Source organism: Schistocerca piceifrons, chromosome 10 (genome assembly GCF_021461385.2).
Source record: "Schistocerca piceifrons isolate TAMUIC-IGC-003096 chromosome 10, iqSchPice1.1, whole genome shotgun sequence".
Taxonomy (NCBI): Eukaryota; Metazoa; Arthropoda; class Insecta; order Orthoptera; family Acrididae; genus Schistocerca; species Schistocerca piceifrons.
This window is the reverse complement of record NC_060147.1, coordinates 89136651-89157014: the sequence shown is the minus strand read 5'-3', so window position 1 is coordinate 89157014 and position 20364 is coordinate 89136651. Positions and strand designations below refer to the sequence as shown.

General features: G+C 46.0%; 1 protein-coding gene across 1 annotated transcript in view; it reads right to left on the bottom strand.

Moving 5' to 3' along the window:
- LOC124718881 (acetylcholine receptor subunit alpha-like) overlaps window positions 1-15906 on the bottom strand; it is a 638987-nt gene extending 623081 nt beyond the window's left edge. The window contains 1 exon segment of the mRNA XM_047244518.1: window positions 15799-15906. The gene's annotated coding sequence lies outside the window, so the exon portion shown is untranslated.
- Between the last annotated feature and the right edge of the window lie 4458 nt (window positions 15907-20364).

The window sequence follows — 20364 nt, the reverse complement described above, 5'->3', positions numbered from 1 at the left end:
AGGCATGATAGTGAGAGGCCATGGCTAACTACTTTGACGTGATTCATTTGCCAGACAGTGACAGAGTGAGGATCGCATTCTGGGTGTAGTGTATTCTGGTGACCAAGAAAATGATGACAATGAAGCCTGAGCGTCCGTCACCGCAATTGCAATATGCAGGTATGGAATGTTTACTGCGTTTTGAAAGACGAATTGTCGGCCGTTGTGGCCGAGCGGTTCTAGGCGCTTCAGTCCTGAACTGCGCTGCTGCTACGGTCGCAGGTTCGAATCCTGCCTCGGGCCTGGATGTGTATGATGTCCTTACGTTAGTTAGGCTAAAGTAGTTCTACGTTCTACCGGACTGATGACCTCAGATGTTAAGTCCCGTAGTGCTCAGAGCCATTTGAACCATTTTTGAAAGACTAATTAAGGCCCAGCAACGTGAGCGCAAAGTTAGTCCCAAAAGTGCTGAAGTGTCGAGAGTTGTTGGAACGCCGCGAAATTGACAGAAACTTTTTGGAGAAAACAATGACAGGCGACGAGTCATGAATCTTCGAGTACTATCCCAAATCAAAACGACAAAGCGACAAGTGCCACATGCAAAATTCACCCCACCCAAAGAAGATAGACATGAGGTAATCCAAAGTTAAGACAATGCTCATTGCCTTTTTTGACTCCAAAGGTGTGATTCACAATCAATTTCTGCTTCAAGAACAAACAGTAAAAAGTTTTACACTCAAGTCCTCACCTGATTGCAAAATCAAGTAAAATGTGTCAGAAGACGTCGCAAAAACCTGGAGTTTTTTTTATCATGATTATGCACCATGCTGCACCACCGTCAGTGTGCAAAAGCTTCCCGGTAGGAACGGCGCGGCAAAGTTGCCGCAACAACCGTACACCCTAATTTGGTATCATTGGACTTTTTTGTTTCTGAGGATACAGAGTACCTTGAAGGCGCACCGTGATGGATCACTGGAGAGCGTAAAAGAGGCATCGACGACGTGCCGCCTTAAGGAGTTTCCTGATGGCGCATTCCAGTGTGGGCTAGGTGAAGCGGTGACTGAGATGCATAAATGTGGAAGGAACTCTTTAAAACTGATTATAAAGCTTTTAGGGTATGTCCTGTATATTATTTGCTTGGTTTGATCTACAGCTTTCTGAGTGTTTGCACTGAATAACATCAGGAATAAGCTACAATCTAGTCCCACCCCATTTCTCAACAACTGTTTTCCTTTCATGCCCGTTACAACTGCAGTCTGGTTACTGTAGAAGTTGCACATAACCTTTCATTGCATGTATTTTATCCCTGCTACTGTCAGAATTTCTGTGAGTGTAATCCAGTCATCATTGACAAGAGCTTTCTCCGAATCTACAGATATTGCGAACGTACGTACGTTCACCCGCCTTTAATCTAAGACATGTCCCAGATTAAATATTGCCTCACATGTTCCTAAATTTCTCCAAAACCATATCTGATCTCCCACGAGGTCGATCTCTATCAGTTTTATCGTCCATCTGTACATAATTCTCGTCGGCATTTCACAACTGTGACTCATTTAACTGATAGTACGCACAATATTCAGAACTATCAGCACAAATTTCTTTTGAAATGGAATTATTGCACTGTTATTTACTCCTTCGGGTATCCCACCTGTCTCAGTTATCTTGCACACCAACTAGAGTACGACCTATTCTTGAGTACTGCTCAAGCGTTTGGGACCCCTATCAGGTCGGACTGAGGGAGGACATAGAAGCAATTCAGAGGCGGGCTGCTAGATTTGTTACTGGTAGGTTTGATCATCACGCGAATGTTACGGAAATGCTTCAGAAACTCGGGTGGGAGTCTCTAGAGGAAAGGAGGCGTTCTTTTCGTGAATCGCTACTGAGGAAATTTAGAGAAACAGCATTTGAGGCTGACTGCAGTACAATTTTACTGCCGCCAACTTACATTTCGTGGAAAGACCACAAGGAGAGATTAGGGGTCGCACTGAGGCGTATAGGCAGTCATTTTTCCCTCGTTCTGTTTGGGAGCGGAACAGGGAGAGAAGGTGCTAGTTGTGGTACGAGGTGCCCTCCGCCACGCACCGTATGGTGGACTGCGGGGTATGTATGTAGATGTAGAATTGTACTGTCATGGCTGGCTTTCCTGAAGATGTCAATAATCTGTGTAAATATCGTATAATACAGGGGCTTTGTTTCCACCTGGGTGTTTCACTACTGTGTCAAATTCTGACAATAGAGCTCTGTCCATCTCATCTTCATCCACTTCACTTTCTCTAACACTGTCCATTTAGTTTGTTTTCCTTGTACAACCCTCATATACTTTCCTGCCACCTTTCATCTTTCCCTTCTTTGCTTAACGCTGTCTTACCATCTGAGCTCTTCAGATTCATACAGCTGTTTTTGTTTCTCCAAAGGCATCTTTAATTTTTCTCTATGCGACATCTATCTCTCCCAGAGGGAGGAATGCTTCTATAGTATCTTGCGTTACCATTTTCCGTCTTCTGTCAGTCTTATTTTTTAGACGCCTGTATTCTCCCCTGTCTTTCACAAGCTCGTTAAAGAAATGTCTTTTCAAGTAGTTGTTCATATACAGCGATCACCATTTCATCTCTCAAAGCTACCAATTCCTCTGCTGTTGTATTTGTGTTACATATTTTAGTCCACGTTTTCAATCTATCTTCTACGATAAGTCGTCGGGTAAGTGTTGACTCGCGTGTTCCTACATTTCCCTGAAACCAAATCTGATCTTAATAAAAGGGATCAAAAGGATCGATTATTACACTGGACAACTATTCTGTGTCAAAACCATTTCTGGCCATGTAGACTGAAATTTCCTTGTATTCTGTGAAATGGTTTAGTCGAATACCGGGATGGTCCCCTGAGAATGCTACGGCCGTTTCCTTTCCTCTTTCTTGTCCATCTAAGTCAGTACTCTACTAGTAACTGCGTTCTTGATGATCTTTCATTTCCTCGAGTAAGGTTTGTGCACTTGTGGATCAGATATCCTTTGCAGGAGGCATCCCAGCATTTTTCTTAAACGATTTAGAGTCAATTAGGAAAATCTAAATCTGGTTGCCTATACATGGATATGAACCATTGCCGCGCCAAATAGCACACTGACTTATCACTGTGTTACCTCGCTCAGACTTTGTGCTTCAATGGAGAAAAACGGAATTATCGAAACGATCTTACAAAATACGCAAGAGCATGGTTTCCCTGCATCTGACATATTAAGACCAGTGCATAGAATTTCCTCTCCTTTTTACTTTGCATTTCAGACTAAAGCCTTTACACGTTATGTTACTTGTAATTTAAGTGAAATTTACGCAATGAAAGCAGCATAGGGGGGGGGGGGGGGTTGCAGTAAGAAAAGATAAAAAACACGATGAAAGAGAATATTTTTTTTCTTTAACAAGAAGAGCTTCAGTTTCTACATCTAAGTGATTACTCTGCTATTCACAATTAAGTGCCTGGCAGAGGGTTCAATGAACCACCTGTCTCTGTACCGTTCCACTCTCGAACGGCACGCGGGAAAAACGAGCACTTAATTTTTCTGTGCGAGCCCTGATTTCTCTTATTTTATCGTAATGATCATTTCTCCCTGTGTAGGTGGGTGCCAACAGAATGTTTTCGCGATCGGAGGAGAAAATTGGTGATTGAAATTTCATGAGAAGATCCCGTCGCAACGAAAAACGCCTTTGTTTTAATGACTGCCACTCCAATTCACATATCATGTCTGTGGCACTATCTCCCCTATTTCACGATAATACAAAACGAGCTGCCCAGTCGGTCCCACCTGATGCGGATCCGACATCGCACAGCAGTACTCCAGAATAGGCAGACAAGCATATTGTAAGCAGTCTCTTTACTAGACCTGCTGCACCTTCTAAGTGTTCTGCCAACGAAACGTAGACTTTGGTTTGTTGTATCCACAATATTATCTGTGTGATCGTTCCAATTTAGGTTATTTGTAATTGTAATCGCTAACTATTTAGCTGAATTTACAGCCTTCAAATTTGTGTGACTTATCGCGTAATCGAAATTTAGCTGATTTCTTTTAGTACTCATGTGAATAACTTCACACTTTTGTTTATTCAGGGTCAATTTCCACTCTCCGCACCATACAGACATCTTATCGAAATCATTTTACAAGTCGTTTTGATCATCTGATGACTTTACAAGATGCTAAATGACAGCATCATCTGTAAACAATCTAAGACGGCTACTCAGATTGTCTGCTATGTGGTCAATACAGTCCGCAGCTCGTGGTCGTGCGGTAGCGTTCTCGCTTCCCGCGCCCGGGTTCCCGGGTTCGATTCTCGGCGGGGTCAGTGATTTTCTCTGCCTCGGGCATGGATGTGTGTGATGTCCTTAGGTTGGTTAGGTTTAAGTAGTTCTAAGTTCTAGGGGACTGATTACCATAGATGTTGAGTACCATAGTGCTCAGAGCCATTTTTTTGTCGTCAATATAGATCGGGAACAATAGAGGCTCTATAACACTTCCTTGGGGAACGCTGGATATTACTTCTGTTTCACTCGATGACTTTCCGTATATTACTACGACCTGTGACCTTTCTGACACGAAATCACTAATCCAGACGCACAACTGAGGCGATACTCCGTAGGCACGATGTATAAAAAAATTTAATTTAAACAGAATATTGAAATTCTTTATATTTGTGGAGAAGCATAAATTTCACTTTAGCATAAAGAGACAACTGATTCCAGAAGGAGGAATTACCTTTAATTTTAAGGCTGGGGGACTATATAGTAAACAACAGGAAATTCTATATCTACATCAACATCGATACTCCGAAAACCACCGAACGGTGCGTGGCGGAGGGTACCCTGTACCACTACTACTCATTTTGTGTCCTGCTCCACTCGTAAAGAGGGCGTGGAAAAAGCATCTGTCTATATGCCTCGGTATGAACCGTAATTTAACGTATCTTATCTTCGTGGTCCTTGCGCGCAATGTATGTTGGCCACAGTGAAATAATTCAGCAGTCACTTTCAAACAACGATTCTCTAAATTTTTTCAATTGTGTTTCTCGAAAACAACTACTCCTTCCTTCTAGGGATTCCCATTTGCATTCCCGAAGCATCTCCGTAACACGTGTTGTTCTAATCTACCGGTAAGAAATATAGCAACCCGCTTGTGAATTGCTTCGATTTCTTCCTTGAATCCGACCAGGTACGGATCCCAAATACTCGAGCAGTACTCAAGAACAGGTCGCATCAGCGTCGTATATGGTATCCTTTTTACACTTTAACCACTCAAAAATGGTTCAAATGGCTCTGAGCACAATGGGACTTAACTGCTGAGGTCATCAGCCACCTAGAACTTAGAATTACTTAAACCTAACTAACCTAAGGACATCACACACATACATGCTCGAGGCAGGATTAGAACCTGCGACGGTAGCAGCCGCGCAGTTCCGGACTGAAGCGCCTAGAACCGCTCGGCCACCGCGGCCGGATTTGAATGTGTTGATTTTTATTGCCACTCGAGACTTATTTTAGGAATTAATGACGCCTGCCTCTACCCTCTGCATTTTAGTGAAGCCGTCTTTCATTACTGAAAAAAATTTTGCGAGTCGTAATATGAAGGAAATCTTTTAAACTGAAATCGTGTTGAATGTTAGGTCTACTTAGGAAACTCTTAATTTATTCTTCTCGTGCAAAAATCAGGTACATATATTAGATAATTGATGAAATATTTTTTCTTCAGATATACAAAATACAATTTAGCTTGTTCGCGTTTATATTTTCATTAAAATTTGAGATTTTGTCCTTTTTTGTAACACATACATGAAGATTCCCGCAATAAAATGGACAATACACACGCGTATATGACAGGCGTACAAATGTTGGCTACTTTGTACAGCGCCTGGTAATGAGAAAGAGGACGCGTCACATTTTTCTGGTAAAATGCTTTTCCGGTAAACTGTGATGGGCGATGATAATAGTTAACTCCGCATTGCTGGAACGTAACAACTTCAAGTGCGGAGTCAGTAAAACCTTTTTTCTCCTTTTTTGTCATGCAGGTTATTAGGCCGAATCGATTCTACCATCGAAAAATCCCCCTCAAAGAGGATGTTTAATAAATACAAGGATACATAACTTAGTAAATAAATCTGTCCGCACTCTGAGGTAAGCTAGCTGCCACAATGAGGCTAATGTTAGTCAGTTCCACAGTATGAGGACGCTGTCACGTACAAGGAAGACTTATTTCAAGATTTTAAACATGGCTGAAACAGGAACTGTTGAAATTCTTCACGGTAAATGATAACATCCAAACAGTTGCAGAATAAAGACTTATTAAAATCCTTGACCACGGTTTCGGTATATCTAAATTTACTTTCATCAGAAGTAAATGCACCTGAACAGGAGCCGGCCGGAGTGGCCGAGCGGTTCTAGGCGCTACAGTCTGGAACCGCGCGACCGCTACGGTTGCAGGTTCGAATCCTGCTTCGGGCATGGATGTATGTGATGTCCTTAGATTAGTTAGGTTTAAGTAGTTCTAAGTTCTAGGGGACTGATGACCTCAGAAGTTGAGTCCCATAGTGCTCAGAGCCATTTGAACCTGAATAGGAAGACACTTTAATCAGCAAAAACTTAGCACAGGAACTGAGAAAGAAAAAACACTATAGCTTAAGAAACTGTAAAATTACCAGAGTATTACAAGCACAAAAACTTTTAGTCACGTACTAAAATCACATCCTGCAGTTGAGATACATAAAACAATTGTGCCAAAGGCGTCGTCAGTAGTTAAAACATCATCTCCATTTGTACAACATAATTATGGACAGAGGGTGGATGTGAACACAGCATAGCATTAGTAGTTCCCCTGTAAACTAGCGTGAAGAGGGTGTGGACAGACAGGTAGACCTATTAAAGCAAGGTATAAGGAACACATGCTAGGTAAAAATGGGGAAAACGTATATAATTCCACGTTTGCTTAACATCTATGGCTCTTACAGCATACGCCACGTAAACTGGATGACGTAGAGTTGCTTCACGAGGCGAGTAAGGGTTACAAACTGGACCTGCTCGAAGAATTAGAGATTTTCAAGCATGTCTCAAAGATGGTTTCATTCTTAATGAACAGGTGCAGCTTAGAAACAAAAATTTTTTAAATTGTTTCAGACCCCTCCTTGCTCTAATGTAATATAGTCTGTTTAACTAGAAGTTAGTTTTCTTGCCTGTTGATGCTGGTGAGATGCGCTTTTTCTTTCTTGTTGGGATTTTACGTATTTTTGATGTTTGCTGTTTGTGGCTTTCGATGTGTATGTGTGCTTAAATGACTTATGTTTTTATTCACAACGACAGATGGTTTCGTTTTACTTTAACATTTTCGCTGCTTTCGCTAGTATGTATTTTACCTTTTAAGTTACGCGAGATTCTCGCGCATAACACTAGTGCCCTGTCGTGTTAGATGTGTTCCGTAGCGCAAGCTCCATTTGCTTCACACTAGGACACAGGTAAATTGGTTTCATATTTTCTATTTTACGTAGATGTTTTTAAATGGTTCTGATGTGTTTTCTTTATTAAGACAGAAGGTTTGAATTAGCACAGCATTTAATAATTATGATGCGCATGTGTAGGTATCCCTGCGTTTTGATGTGCGCGAGTGTCTGGCGCATACCACAAGTGCCCTCTCTCGGCGAAACTGTCTGCCCTAGTGCTTTCACACCCTCTTCACGCTAGTTCACAGGCTACGTACTGACAGTATGCCGTGTTCGCATCGACCATCTCTTCATAAACATGCTGTACAGATGGAGATGATGTTTTAACTACTGACGACGCCTTTGGCACGATTGTTTTATGTATCTCAACTGCAGGATGTGATTTTAGTAAATGACTAAAAGATTTTATGCTTGTAATACTCTGGTAATTTTACAGTTTCTTAAGCTATAGTGTTTCTTCTTTCTCAGTTCCGATGCTAAGTTTTTGCTAATTAAGGTGTCTTCCTGTTCAGGTGTATTTTACTTCTGATGAAGGTATATTTAGATATACCGAAACCGTGGTCAAAGATTTCAATAAATCTTTATCCTGCTGCTGTTTGGCTGTTATCATTTACCGTGAAGGACTGTTATTGAAGCCGACAATGGACGATGAAGTACATGATCGCGTACGAGATTTTGCTTAATAATAGAATTTTTAACTGTGCCAAGATAAAAGGGTTCTTACACTTCCAATTTACTCAAACGTTTTTGCCAAATTTAGAAGTACAAAAGGTAACAATTTCTTGAAACACCGGTGTACAATTAATCATTTTACTTGGAAATTTGCGCGAAAGAACTCATGTGTCCCTTTTCAGAGCGATACAGCCACCAAATCTTTCCTAGACGATGGCAATTTACACTAATGGCCATTAAAATTGCTACACCACGAAGATGACGTGCTACAGACGCGAAATTTAACCGACAGGAAGAAGATGTTGTGATATACAAATGATTGGCTTTTCAGAGCATTCACACAACGTGCTGACATGAGGAAAGTTTCCAACTGATTTCTCATACACAAACAGCAGTTGACCCGCGTTGCCTGGTGAAACGTTGTTGTGATGCCTCCTGTAACGAGAACAAATGCGTACCATCACGTTTCAGACTTTGGTAAAGGTCGGATTGTAGCCTACCGCGATTGCGGTTTATCGTATCGCGACATTGCTGCTCGCGTAGATAAAGAGATCCAATGACTGTTAGCAGAATATGGAATCGGTGGGTTCAGAAGGGTAATACGGAACGCCGTGATGGATACCAACGGCCTCGTATCATTAGAAGTCGAGATGACAGGCATCTTATCCGCATGGCTGTAACGGATCGTGCAGCCACGTCTCGATCCCTGAGTCAACAGATGGGGACGTTTCCAGACAACAACCATCTGCACGAACAGTTCGACGACGTATGCAGCAGCATGGACTATCGGCTCGGAGACCATGGCTGCGGTTACCCTTGACCCTGCATCACAGACAGGAGTACTCGATAACGAACCTGTGTGCGCGAATGGCAAAACGTCGTTTTTTCGGATAAATCCAGGTTTTGTTTACAGCTTCGTGATGGTCGGATCCGTGTTTTGCGTCATCGCGGTGAACGCACATTGGAAGCGTGTATTCGTTATCGCCATACTGGCGTACCACCCGGCGTGATTGCATGGGGTGCCATTGGTTACACGTCTCGATCACCTCTTGTTCGAACTGACGGCATTTTGAACAGTGGACGTTACATTTCTGATGTGTTACGACCCGTGGCTCTACCCTTCATTCGATCCCTGCGAAACCCTACATTTCAGCAGGATAATGCACGACTGCATGTTGCAGGTCCTGTACCGGCCTTTCTGGATGCAGAAAATGTTCGACAGCTGCCCTGGCCAGCACATTCTCCTCATCTCTCACCAATTGAAAACGTCTGGTCAATGGTGGCCGAACAACAGGCTCGTCACAATACGCCAGTCTCTACTCTTGATGAACTGTGGTGTCGTGTTGAAGCTGCAAGGGCAGCTGTAGCTGTACACGCCATCCAAGCTCTGTTTGACTCAATGCCCAGGCGTATCACGGACGTTATTTCGGCCAGAGGTGGTTGATCTTGGTACTGATTTCTCAGGATCTATGCACCCAAACTGCGTGAAAATGTTATCACATGACAGTTCTAGTATAATATACTTATCCAATGAATACCCGTTTATCATCTGCATTTCCTCTTGGTGTATCAATTTTAATGGCCAGTAGTGTATGTAAGCGGAGCAGACACGGACGGGGGCCACCCTAGCGAAGATATGGGCAGCAAATGTGGGAAATCCAATGAGCCAAGCGACTTTGAAAAAGGTAAGACTATTATTACGCAGGGTGTGTGAATGAGTATCTGGGAAAAAAGCTAAGCTTTTCGAATGTTCACGTGCTACTGTCGTGAGCATCTACGGAAGGAAATAGGACAGTGAAACTATCAGTAGGCGGTAAATGGTTGGACGTCCACGACTCTTCACAAAACGTGGTGTTCGGAGGCTCTTCTGATCGGTAAAGTAGGACAGATGGCGATTCGTGACATCTCTGCCGATATAGGACAATGCTGGTGCGAGCACATGTGTTTCGAAACAGACCGTTCACCGTACCTTGTCGAACATGGAGCTCCGCAGCAGACCACCTCTGTGTTTTCACATGTTGATCCAACGATATCGTCACGGGACCATCGGGATTCGACAGTACCCCAATTGAAACGTGTCTGAGGGGACTGATGACCTCAGATGTTGAGTCCCATAGTGCTCAGAGCCATTTGAACCATTTTGAGACTTGTCTGTTTTTCGGGTGAGTCACATTTTTGCTACATTACGTCAATGGTAGTCTCCACAAACTCCATCAGGGAGGTGAACGGCGACTCGGAACGTACAGCGCGCCATAGATGCAGGCTGGTGGGGGCAGTATGACGCCATATAGCCTGCATGGTAGCTCAGTGTGTTCGGTCAGAGGGTTTAGTTACCCTCTGTAATAAAAAACCTGAGTGAACGTATCAACGAACAACCTGAACGGATGTCATCGGACGTCCGCCATGAACAAATTAAACGAACAATGTAGAACAAAATGAGATAAAAAAAACCAGTACCCGAGAGCGCTAAGGCGCTGCTTCCTGGACTCTGGTAGGCGCGCCGGGCCCGGATCGATTCCGCCCGGCGGATTAACGGCGACGGCCGATGTGCCGGCCAGCCTGGATGTGGTTTTTAGGCGGTTTTCCACATCCTACTAGGTGAATACTGGGCTGGTCCCCACGTCCCACCTCAGTTACACGACTCACAGACATTTGACGCACGTTCACACTATTTCACGATTTACGCTAGACGCAGACAGCTGGGGTACACTACTTCCGTCCCCGGGGGTATGGGGTGGCGGCAGGAAGGGCATCTGGCCACCCCTTAACATTAACCATGCCAATTCCGTACTCAACCCTGCCGACCCTGGGCACAATGCGGGATAAAGGCGATATCAAAAGAAAGATAGACATTCCCCTGCACTTGAATAGGGCCTATGGTAGTAATCGAAGACACACTGACGTGCGAGACACCTGCATTCTTTCATACTGTCTTATTTTTCAGCAGTATAACTGTCCGTGCCTTTGAGCCAGAACCGTGCTACAGGGGTTTGAAGAGCATTACAGTGAACTCAAGTTGAAGCCTCGGCGACCAAATTCGCCCGATGTTAATCCTGGGGAACACATCTGGGTCGGGATCTGGCGCCATCACCGCGTACGCAAATCAGCGGTCTGTTATTTACGCGAGTTAGATGACGTGTGAGTAGACAGCTAATGCCACATACCTCCATAACCCTACCAATAAACTGCCGGATCCCTGACACACAGTATCATTCATCTACGTCGTTCCAAAGACGGACAGACAAGCTATTAAGCAGGTGTTCACTATGTTCTGGCTCATCAGTATATTTGCTGGATTTAGTCCAATCTGTGTTTTCCTCTCAAGTTTTTACCATCCACAGCTCCCTTTATTATCACGATAGTTATACCCTGATGCCTTAACACATCTCCTATAATCCTCTCTCTTCTTCTTGCCAGTCTTTTCCATATGTTACTTTCTTCGCCGAATCTATGTAGAGTCACTTAATTCCTAATCGAAATTAGAATTATATTAATACCTTCAGCGGCTGACTGGCGTTGATATATACCAACGGGGACAGTTGAAAATGTGTGCCCCGACAGCGACTCGAACCCGGGATCTCGAGCTTACATGGCAGACGCTCCATCCATCTGAGCCAGCAAGGGCACAGAGAATAGTGCGACTGCAGGGACTATCTCGCGCACGCCTCCCGCGGACATGTCCGAAAGAACGGACACCATTTCCATATAAGTATATAATTCCTAATCAGTCCACCCAGTTTTCAACATCCTTCATTAGCACCACATACCAAACGCTTCTACCAGTATTCTCTTTTCAAATGGTTCAAATGGCTCTGAGCACTATGGGACTTAACTTCTGAGGTCACCAGACCCCTAGAACCTAGAACTACTTAAACCTAACTAACCTAAGGACATCACAAACATCCATGCCCAAGGCAAGATTCGAACCTGCGACCGTAGCGGTCGCGCGGTTCCAGACTGTAGCGTCTAGAACCGCTCGGCCACCCTGGCCGGCTATTCTCAATTCCATTTTTCCCAAAGCTCACTGATAAAGTGGCATAAAATGCGTTTCCTTAAAATAGCAAGTGTAATAAAAAAATTCCATTCCTGCTATAACTGTACACAACCCACCAAATCTGTTTGCTTCCGTACTCGTTGTACAACACGAGGAGAAATTTATTTTATCGACATTTCTGAATCAGCACAACACATGGCATATAACTTTGCAGATGCAAGATGCTGCGTTTTGAAAACACTGTTTGCCGATGTAGTATTTTCACATTTGCAATTATGTAGCTGTTTTCGTTTCTAGACAAAGTGACGTACAGGAATCAAAGTTAGTTCGGTTCAACACGTGATATTCAGATCCAACATATTAAATAGTCTGGGCTGTGGATCTTCGTGACAGATCCAAACTTTGTGGAGGACTGGGATTCGAACCAGAATTATTCCTGCTTGCGAGCCGTCCTCTTAACTGCTGAACCATGCAGTTGATACTTACGACCCGTCTATAAAGCTTCAATTCCGATATTCCGACTCTTTAACTTTCTAGAACGTACACAAATATTCCTGCGTATCTCGCTGGAATAGCACTCCCTGCGGACGTACTGTAGAAATTTCTAAGTCTAAGGGAGCTGACTAGATTATAGTGTGATAGTGCTGTCGCCGCCACCCCCCTCCCCTCTCCCCAACTTCTTTAAAAATATTGGTTCTTCTGACACTTATCTATAGCATACTCAGATATCTAAGCGAGATTGGAAAGTGAAATTTTGGTTGACTGGACGGAGCCAATGAATGTTAACACTAAATCAATGTTATGGTCACTGACCGATATGTAGCGTAGCTCATGGCCTACGTTCGCACTTCGTGTAACGCACTTTCAGTTATAAATAAAACTCCAAAGTAAATTCAGCTATTTAAACAACAGGAAAAGCTACAACGAGTATTTTGGTGCACATTATAAACACTAATTTTGTAGGTACAAAATATGCATGGAAATGCGGTAGGAGGAGATGTACGTAACTCTTTCGCTGTGACAATCACACAGTTACCATCTTGTGAAAAAAATTGTAAACGATAAGTTTTTTCATACCGGGAGTGTTAGCCACAAATTTACTAACAGAAAATTCCATTTTTGCTCTATTACGGTGACAGTCTTTTAATTCACACGATAAGCTGATCACGGCGATGTGCCACTTTCAAAAACTAAGTCGCAAGTTGTACGTCTGTTATTTAAATATGTAATTGTTTAAGAAATACTACTGTCGTAGTGGTATACGAATGTAGGCATAATAACTCACAGTATACCGATAGAACATTGCTCTCGACGCGTTGATTTGACAATTTCAGTTGACGAGCTACGATGTAATGTATTCAGATCACAGGACCATGACTTGGTAATGAATAGAAGTCGGCAACGACGCGATTTGTGTGACCTGAACCTGAAATATATAATAAACAAATTCTTACGTACGAGCTGTTCCAGAGGTAAACACTGTGGGAGTGTTATAGCAGGGCGCACTCCACCACAGTGTGAAAAGTGTTTCCGTAGTCTGGGCTGCAGCGTATTTAGAGTATGCATTACCATGCATCCAGAACACGGATGTGTGCGTTTTATTATTTGTTTCTTTATCTGTACAGGGCGCATACAGAAACAGAAAATTCAATGTCGGCGTCCATGCCAGAGGTGAGATTCAAAGTCGCTATATGATGTAGCAACGTTAGTCTGTGATCAAAGCGGCGACCATCAACATAATGAAGATAACGGACAGGTTTTCTTATCAAAGAAGAGTATAACATTTTATCATATCCTCAGCGCTAACAGCCTTAAATGCCATTGATACTCTGAACGTGCGTAGCTGCTCAAGAGTTAAATGCAGAAAAAGAGGACAACGATAACGGTGAGCGTAATTTTTATAAAGTACATAATCTCTTCCTTGCTTTATATCGACGCAGTTTTCCAGTTAAATAATTACGCTATGGACATGCTGGTGAGGTACATACAGGTTACCTACTTTTAAAGTTTTAATATGTGCTGAAGCATAGCTTTCTCAATACTCCACTTGGTAACAGCCACACCTGCGCGATCACTGTAGTGCATTTTTTTCTGTTGTGAAGACATTGTACAACATATCTGTACCAAGGATCTGACGCACCAGATGTCCGAATGAGTGATTTAATTAAAAAAAAACATGTTTCGGGAAAACTGATCCCATTACAAAGTTTATATCACTAGTATGGTAAAAAATAAGAAATCACGAAACAAACGCTGTCAAATGTATAATGGTATGATGGTGTTGTTGTGGTGTTCAGTCCCAAGAGGGGTTTGATGCAGCACTCCGTGCTACTCTGTCATGTCCAAAATTTCTTGAATGCATGTGAGTACTGAAACCGATATCCACCGGAATCTGCTTTCTGTGTTCATCCCATTGTGTCCCTCTGGGATCTTTATCCTCCTACGCCTCCCTCCATTACGAAACTGACTATTCCTCCACGCCTCAGGCTGTCTCTTATCTCTTCTTCTCAGAAATTTCTTTTCTTCCCGGATTCGATTCAGCACACCATTGTTAGTTACTCGATCTACCCATCTAATCTTTAGCATCATTATGTAGCACCACATTTCGAAAAGTTATTTGCTTCTCTTGTATGAACCTTTTTCCGTCGACGGTATGGCATGGTGTGGTATAACGTAAATAATTACTGGTATCTCTTAACACTCACGTAATTATGTTTACTAGCTGACTGACTGACGATCAAAAAACAGTGTTGCGACAGACTGGTAAGCATGACCAGGAATTACTAATGCTATATGTTGAAACTAAAATCTTATCTCCTCATAAGAAATACCCCATACGCTCAAGGATGATAATAAATAATGCACCACTTGAGCAGGTTCCCACTTAAAATTTTTAGGATGCGACGTAAGCTACTACATAGCAAGGACATATAAAATAAAATTAACATATCAGTGATTATGCAGAATGATAAAACAGTCCACAATGAAATACGGAAGGAAGAAAAACTACAATTTTATAAGACCATCGCTTCACTTATATTGCTATATGGAAATGAGATATGAATCCAAAAAAGACGTGATAAAACAAACTGGAAGCAGCAGAAATGAGATTTCTTAGGAAAGTGGGATGTGTTACTGAGAAGATCGTATAAGAAATGAAAATATTTGAAATGAAATAGGTATTTATGATATTGCTGAAAAGACTGAAAAAAATAATACATAGTACCCGACGTCTGGCCGGCAGAACAGATATAGGGAGACCCAGATTTAGGTGGCGGAACGGGCACAAGTGCGTAAGCCTTAAAGAGCGGAAGCAGAAGAAGAAAATACCCTGCACAATACATATAAGAGAGTCATATTTCTGACAATGTACGTTCGTTGGCTGCTAAATTTTTACTATGACTGACTGCACAATAATTTTAAGAACCTGATGTAGGGGTCATCTTCATGTGTACCAGAAACATATCGTATTTTGAATTAAATAAATAGCACATTTGCACAACTTGTGCGTTGCAATGCCCGTACCGATGTAGTGGATTTTACAGTACGGTGAAAAGATTTACAGTGGAAGGCGATCGTGATGTCCTAAATTTTCTCTGCGACTGTGAATCCCAGCCGCGAAAAGGTGCGAATGGCCGAGATACGGGAGAGGGTAGCGGATGGAGGAGGAGGAGGACTCACCACGTCGATGAGCTGCGACAGCTTGAGCTTGATGCAGACGCGCAGCACGTCGGACGTGTTGACGACGGGCCGCACGAGCTTGTTGTAGGAGCTGAGCAGGTCGTCGTAGAGGCGTTTGGCGTCCGGGTTGCCGGCGACGGCGCCGTGCACGACGAGCGCGGACAGCAGCCAGGCGCGCAGCGTCTCGCCGGCGGTCGGCGCCAGGCGCCGCGCCCACAGCGCCGCCGCGTGCATCGCGCCCGGCGGTCGCAGGCGCACTGGCCGCGGCCAGACAGCTGCCGCGCGGCGCGGCACGGGCAACGCTCGCGCGCCGAGCCCAGCCGGAAACCGACGAAGTACGGCGACAGAAGCCGACGGAGCACGGCGGCGGCCGAGCTCGGACGAGAACGCCGACTGCCCGAGCTAGTGATGGGAAAAAGCGGTCGGCTACGACCGACACCGGTATTTTACCGGGCGATCAAAAAATAAACCACGGAATAATGTAGATAGAGAGGTAAAAATTGACACACTTGCTTGGAATGACTTGGGGCTTTATTAGAACAAAAAAAAAAAAACAAAGTTCACAAAATGTCCGACAGATGGCGCTGGACACCAAAACGTCAGTGACTGCGCATGACAATCGTCTATAAAAGGAGCTGTATTGAGAGAGAGAATCCACCTATAACGCACACCCAATAGTCGAGTGCCGCGAGGCCCCCACCTGCCCGCATTCTAGGCAAGCGCACTTCCTCTGGCAGTGCCCTAACCTCCAATCCCCTCCCTCCTACAATACCTGCAATCTCCCCCATCCCATCTACTCCCAAAAGTGTAAAGCCCGACCCCCTACGACCACTCCTGAACTCACCGTCCCTGTCCGCCCTCTGGACGCCCCCATCCCTCCCGGCAACTCCCTTCGCCCACCCCCTACCGCTGAGGACATCGTCAGATTCCTCACCATTGTCCTGCAGAATGTTCATCCTTTTCAGCGCCCACACACCCTCCAACAGATCTCCCTCGCCGCCCATTCCGTTTTCCACCTCAAAATGTACGCCACCTACTCGAACAACCAGGCCCATTTCACCTTCTCCCGTCTTGACACCCTCGTTTAAATCCCTGTCATGGCACGGCAGCACCGTATCCTTTTCAGCAACATCCGCTCCCTTCCCGCCAACAAGAACCTCTTCCTACACACCTTTACCACCCACTGCTTTGACACCTTCCTCCTTAATGAAACCTTCCTCCAACCCCACCACACCGTCCACACTTCGCCCTACCTCCTCCACCGCTTCGATAATCCCCTCCCAATTGCGCGTGGCGGAGTTGCCATTGGGCACCATCGCCAGATCCCCGTTCGGCTCCAACCTCTCCTTCCCAACCCCACCAAACACCTGATCCTTTGTCTCTTCTTCCCCAGCCTTACCATTACCTGCGCCACCATCTATGTCCGCCCCAACGCCCCTATTCCCTTCGACTTCCTCTCCCACGTAGACCGTACCTTCTCCTCCTACGTGATCGCCGCCGACCTCAACATCCATAGTCGTTCCGCTGCCCAGTTACGACGGTGGCATCGGTCCCTCTCCTCCCTTCAAGGCGACCTCATTCCCATCCCCCAGCACACCCGTCCCGAATCCGACTCCACTCCCGATGTTATCCTCTCCTCCCCCAACCTCCTTGGCCGCATAACGGTGGATGTCCTGGAGCCTATTGGTAGCGACCATCTCCCTGTCCTCCTCATCGTTTCAGACAGTCGTCGCCCCCGCCCCGACCCCCATCATGACCCTCCCCCTAAGTACGTCCATGATTATTACCGTGCCAACTGGAATGCCTACCGGGATACCCTCTCCGCCCGGGTCGATAGCCACCCTTTCACCTCCCACCACCCCGATGATGTCACCCATGCCACCTCCTTTCTCCAGCAGACCTTGCCTGAGGCCGTGGAGGCCCATGTCCCTACTGTCACCATCCACCCCCACCGTCCTACCTTACCCCCACAGCCCATCCTTCTCCTCCGTGTATCCCGCCGTCTCTACCGTGCCTTCCTCCGCACGATTGACCCGGACACACTACGACTCCACCGGCAACTCCAGCGACACATTCGTAATTTGCTCGCGGATAAGAAACGCCGGGACTGGCGACAGACATGCACCCGTTTAACTGCTACCCTACCTATCAACTCGTCCAAGTTCTGGTCTACCTTCCGTCGCCTTACCGGAACTAAACCCTCCCCCTACTATCCTCTTCTCCATGATGATCACCCTTTCCCTGACACCCTTAGCAAGGCCAATCACTTTGCCTCCTACCTCTCAGATGTATTTTTCATCCCCGATGATCCCCGGTTCGATTACTCCCTCTTTCCAGATATCCGCAATCGAACTGACACCTCTGTCCCTCCCCTCGCTCCTGGTTTCCAGTACTTGGACAACATTGCACACACGGAACTCAATGCCCCTATCACTACACAGGATCTCATTGCTACACTCCGCACAAAACGCAACACCGCTCCTGGTCACGATCGTGTCACCTACCGTCACCTTTGTGAAGCTCCTGTCCCTTTCCTCTCCACCCTGGCCAGGCTCTACAATATAGTCCTGTCCACCGGTTACTACCCTGACCTGTGGAAAACATCCCGTATCCTCATGTTCCTTAAACCCGGCAAACCGCCGTCCGCCGTCTCCTCCTACCATCCCATCAGCCTTACCTCGGTCTTCAGCAAGGTCCTGGAATCTATCCTCACCCGAAGCAGCCACCAGCATCTCCGCCAGCACTGCCTCCTTCCCGTTACCCAGTGTGGCTTTCGGCCGTCCTTCTCTTCCGACGACCTTCTCCTTCACCTCACTCATCTCCTTTCCGAACAGCTTAATTCCCGTTGCTCTGCAATCTTCCTCTCCCTGGACCTTGAACGTGCCTATGACTGCGTATGGCATTCCGGTCTCCTCTTCAAGCTCCAAACCTTCGCCCTTCCCATTAACTACGCCCGTCTGATCGGCTCCTTTCTCTCCCGCCGTCCTTCCTATGTCACCATCCATAACAGAGATTCCTACACCTTTTTCCCCTCCGCCGGTCTGCCCCAAGGCTCCGTCCTCTCCCCCTTTCTGTACCTTTTGTACACGGCGGACATGCCACCGCCGTCACCCCCCGTCCACCTTCTCCAGTTTGCCGATGACACCGCCTTCCTTGCCCTTGCTCCCACCCTGCAGCGCTCCCAACGCCTTCTCCAATCCCATCTTGACCGGTTCACCGCTTGGTGCAACCAGTGGTTGCTCAAGGTCAATCCCTCCAAAACCCAGGCGATCATTGTAGGCAAAACCACCACTTCCTTCCGCCTCCTTGATTTCTACATCACCATCTATGGCCGTCCTATCGCCCTCACTCCTACCCTTAAGTACCTTGGCGTCACCCTCAACCGTCGCCTCTCCTGGACTCCCCACCTCCAGACAATCCAAGCCAAGGCACGCTCCTGACTCAGTCTCCTCAAGCTCCTCTACGGCCGTACGTGGGGTCTGGGCCCCTCCACCATCCTCCACACCTATAACTCCCTCATCCGCCCTATCCTTTGTTATGCCCATTTGGCTTGGATCTCCACCCCCCCTACCTTTTATAAATCCCTCCAAATCCTTGAACACCATGCTCTCTGCCTCGCCTATCGCATCCGTGTCCCCTCCCCTACGTGGATCCTGTGCGATCTCATCCCCTTCCCCCACCTCCTCCTTTTCCTTGAAAGGATACGGATCCTGTACACCTCCCGTAAACTCGATCCTCCTCACCCGCTCATCTCCCCGATCCTCTCTCACCCCCGCCCACTGCCGCGCCCGTATTCCCACGTCCCACCCGGTCTCCATCTCTCCACCCTCCTTACCCTCTCCCAAGGTGGCTTCCGCCAGCTCCCCCTCCCTGTTGATGTCCTCCTCCCCTCCATCTACCCCTCCTATCAACTTTTACCCTGCCCCACCCCCACTTCCAGTGTCCTTTCCCTTAGGCACTCTCCCTCCCTTCTCTTCCCTTCCCTTCTCTTTCCTTTCCCCCCATCCCCTACCTCCACCCCTCTTCCACTGGGCTTCCCCTCCCCCTTCCTCCCTCCCCCTATCTCCCCTGCCTGTGGCATCTCTGCTCTCCCCTCTCGTTCTCCCACTCCCCTTCCTCCTCCTCCTCTCTTGGCAGGTCCCCGGACTCGCACACGCATAGTGAACATTCGCGCGCCGGAGATCATCGCCATCAGTGTCTCGTGTATGTGCTTCGTTTTGTGTTTCGCGTTCTTTCGCAGTTACAACTCCACTGTTCACATGTGCCATCGCCGTCCTCCGTGTTTTGTGCGCCGTGTCAACAAGTGTTAGTGTTTTTATCGTCCAGCGTGAACGGCTTCATGTTTATTGTTTTTTGTATCTCCATTTTTTGCCCGCCGTTTTTTTGTATTATCTGTATCACCTCTATGTCATGTTATTGTTCCACTTAAGGCTGAAGAGCTGCGTAATATGCTGCTGACAGCCCGCCTGTAAAGGTGATTAAAATTACAATAAAGGAAAAAAAAAGAGAGAGAATCCACCTATAACGCACACCCAACAGCCAAGTGCCGCGTGGCCCCCACCTGCC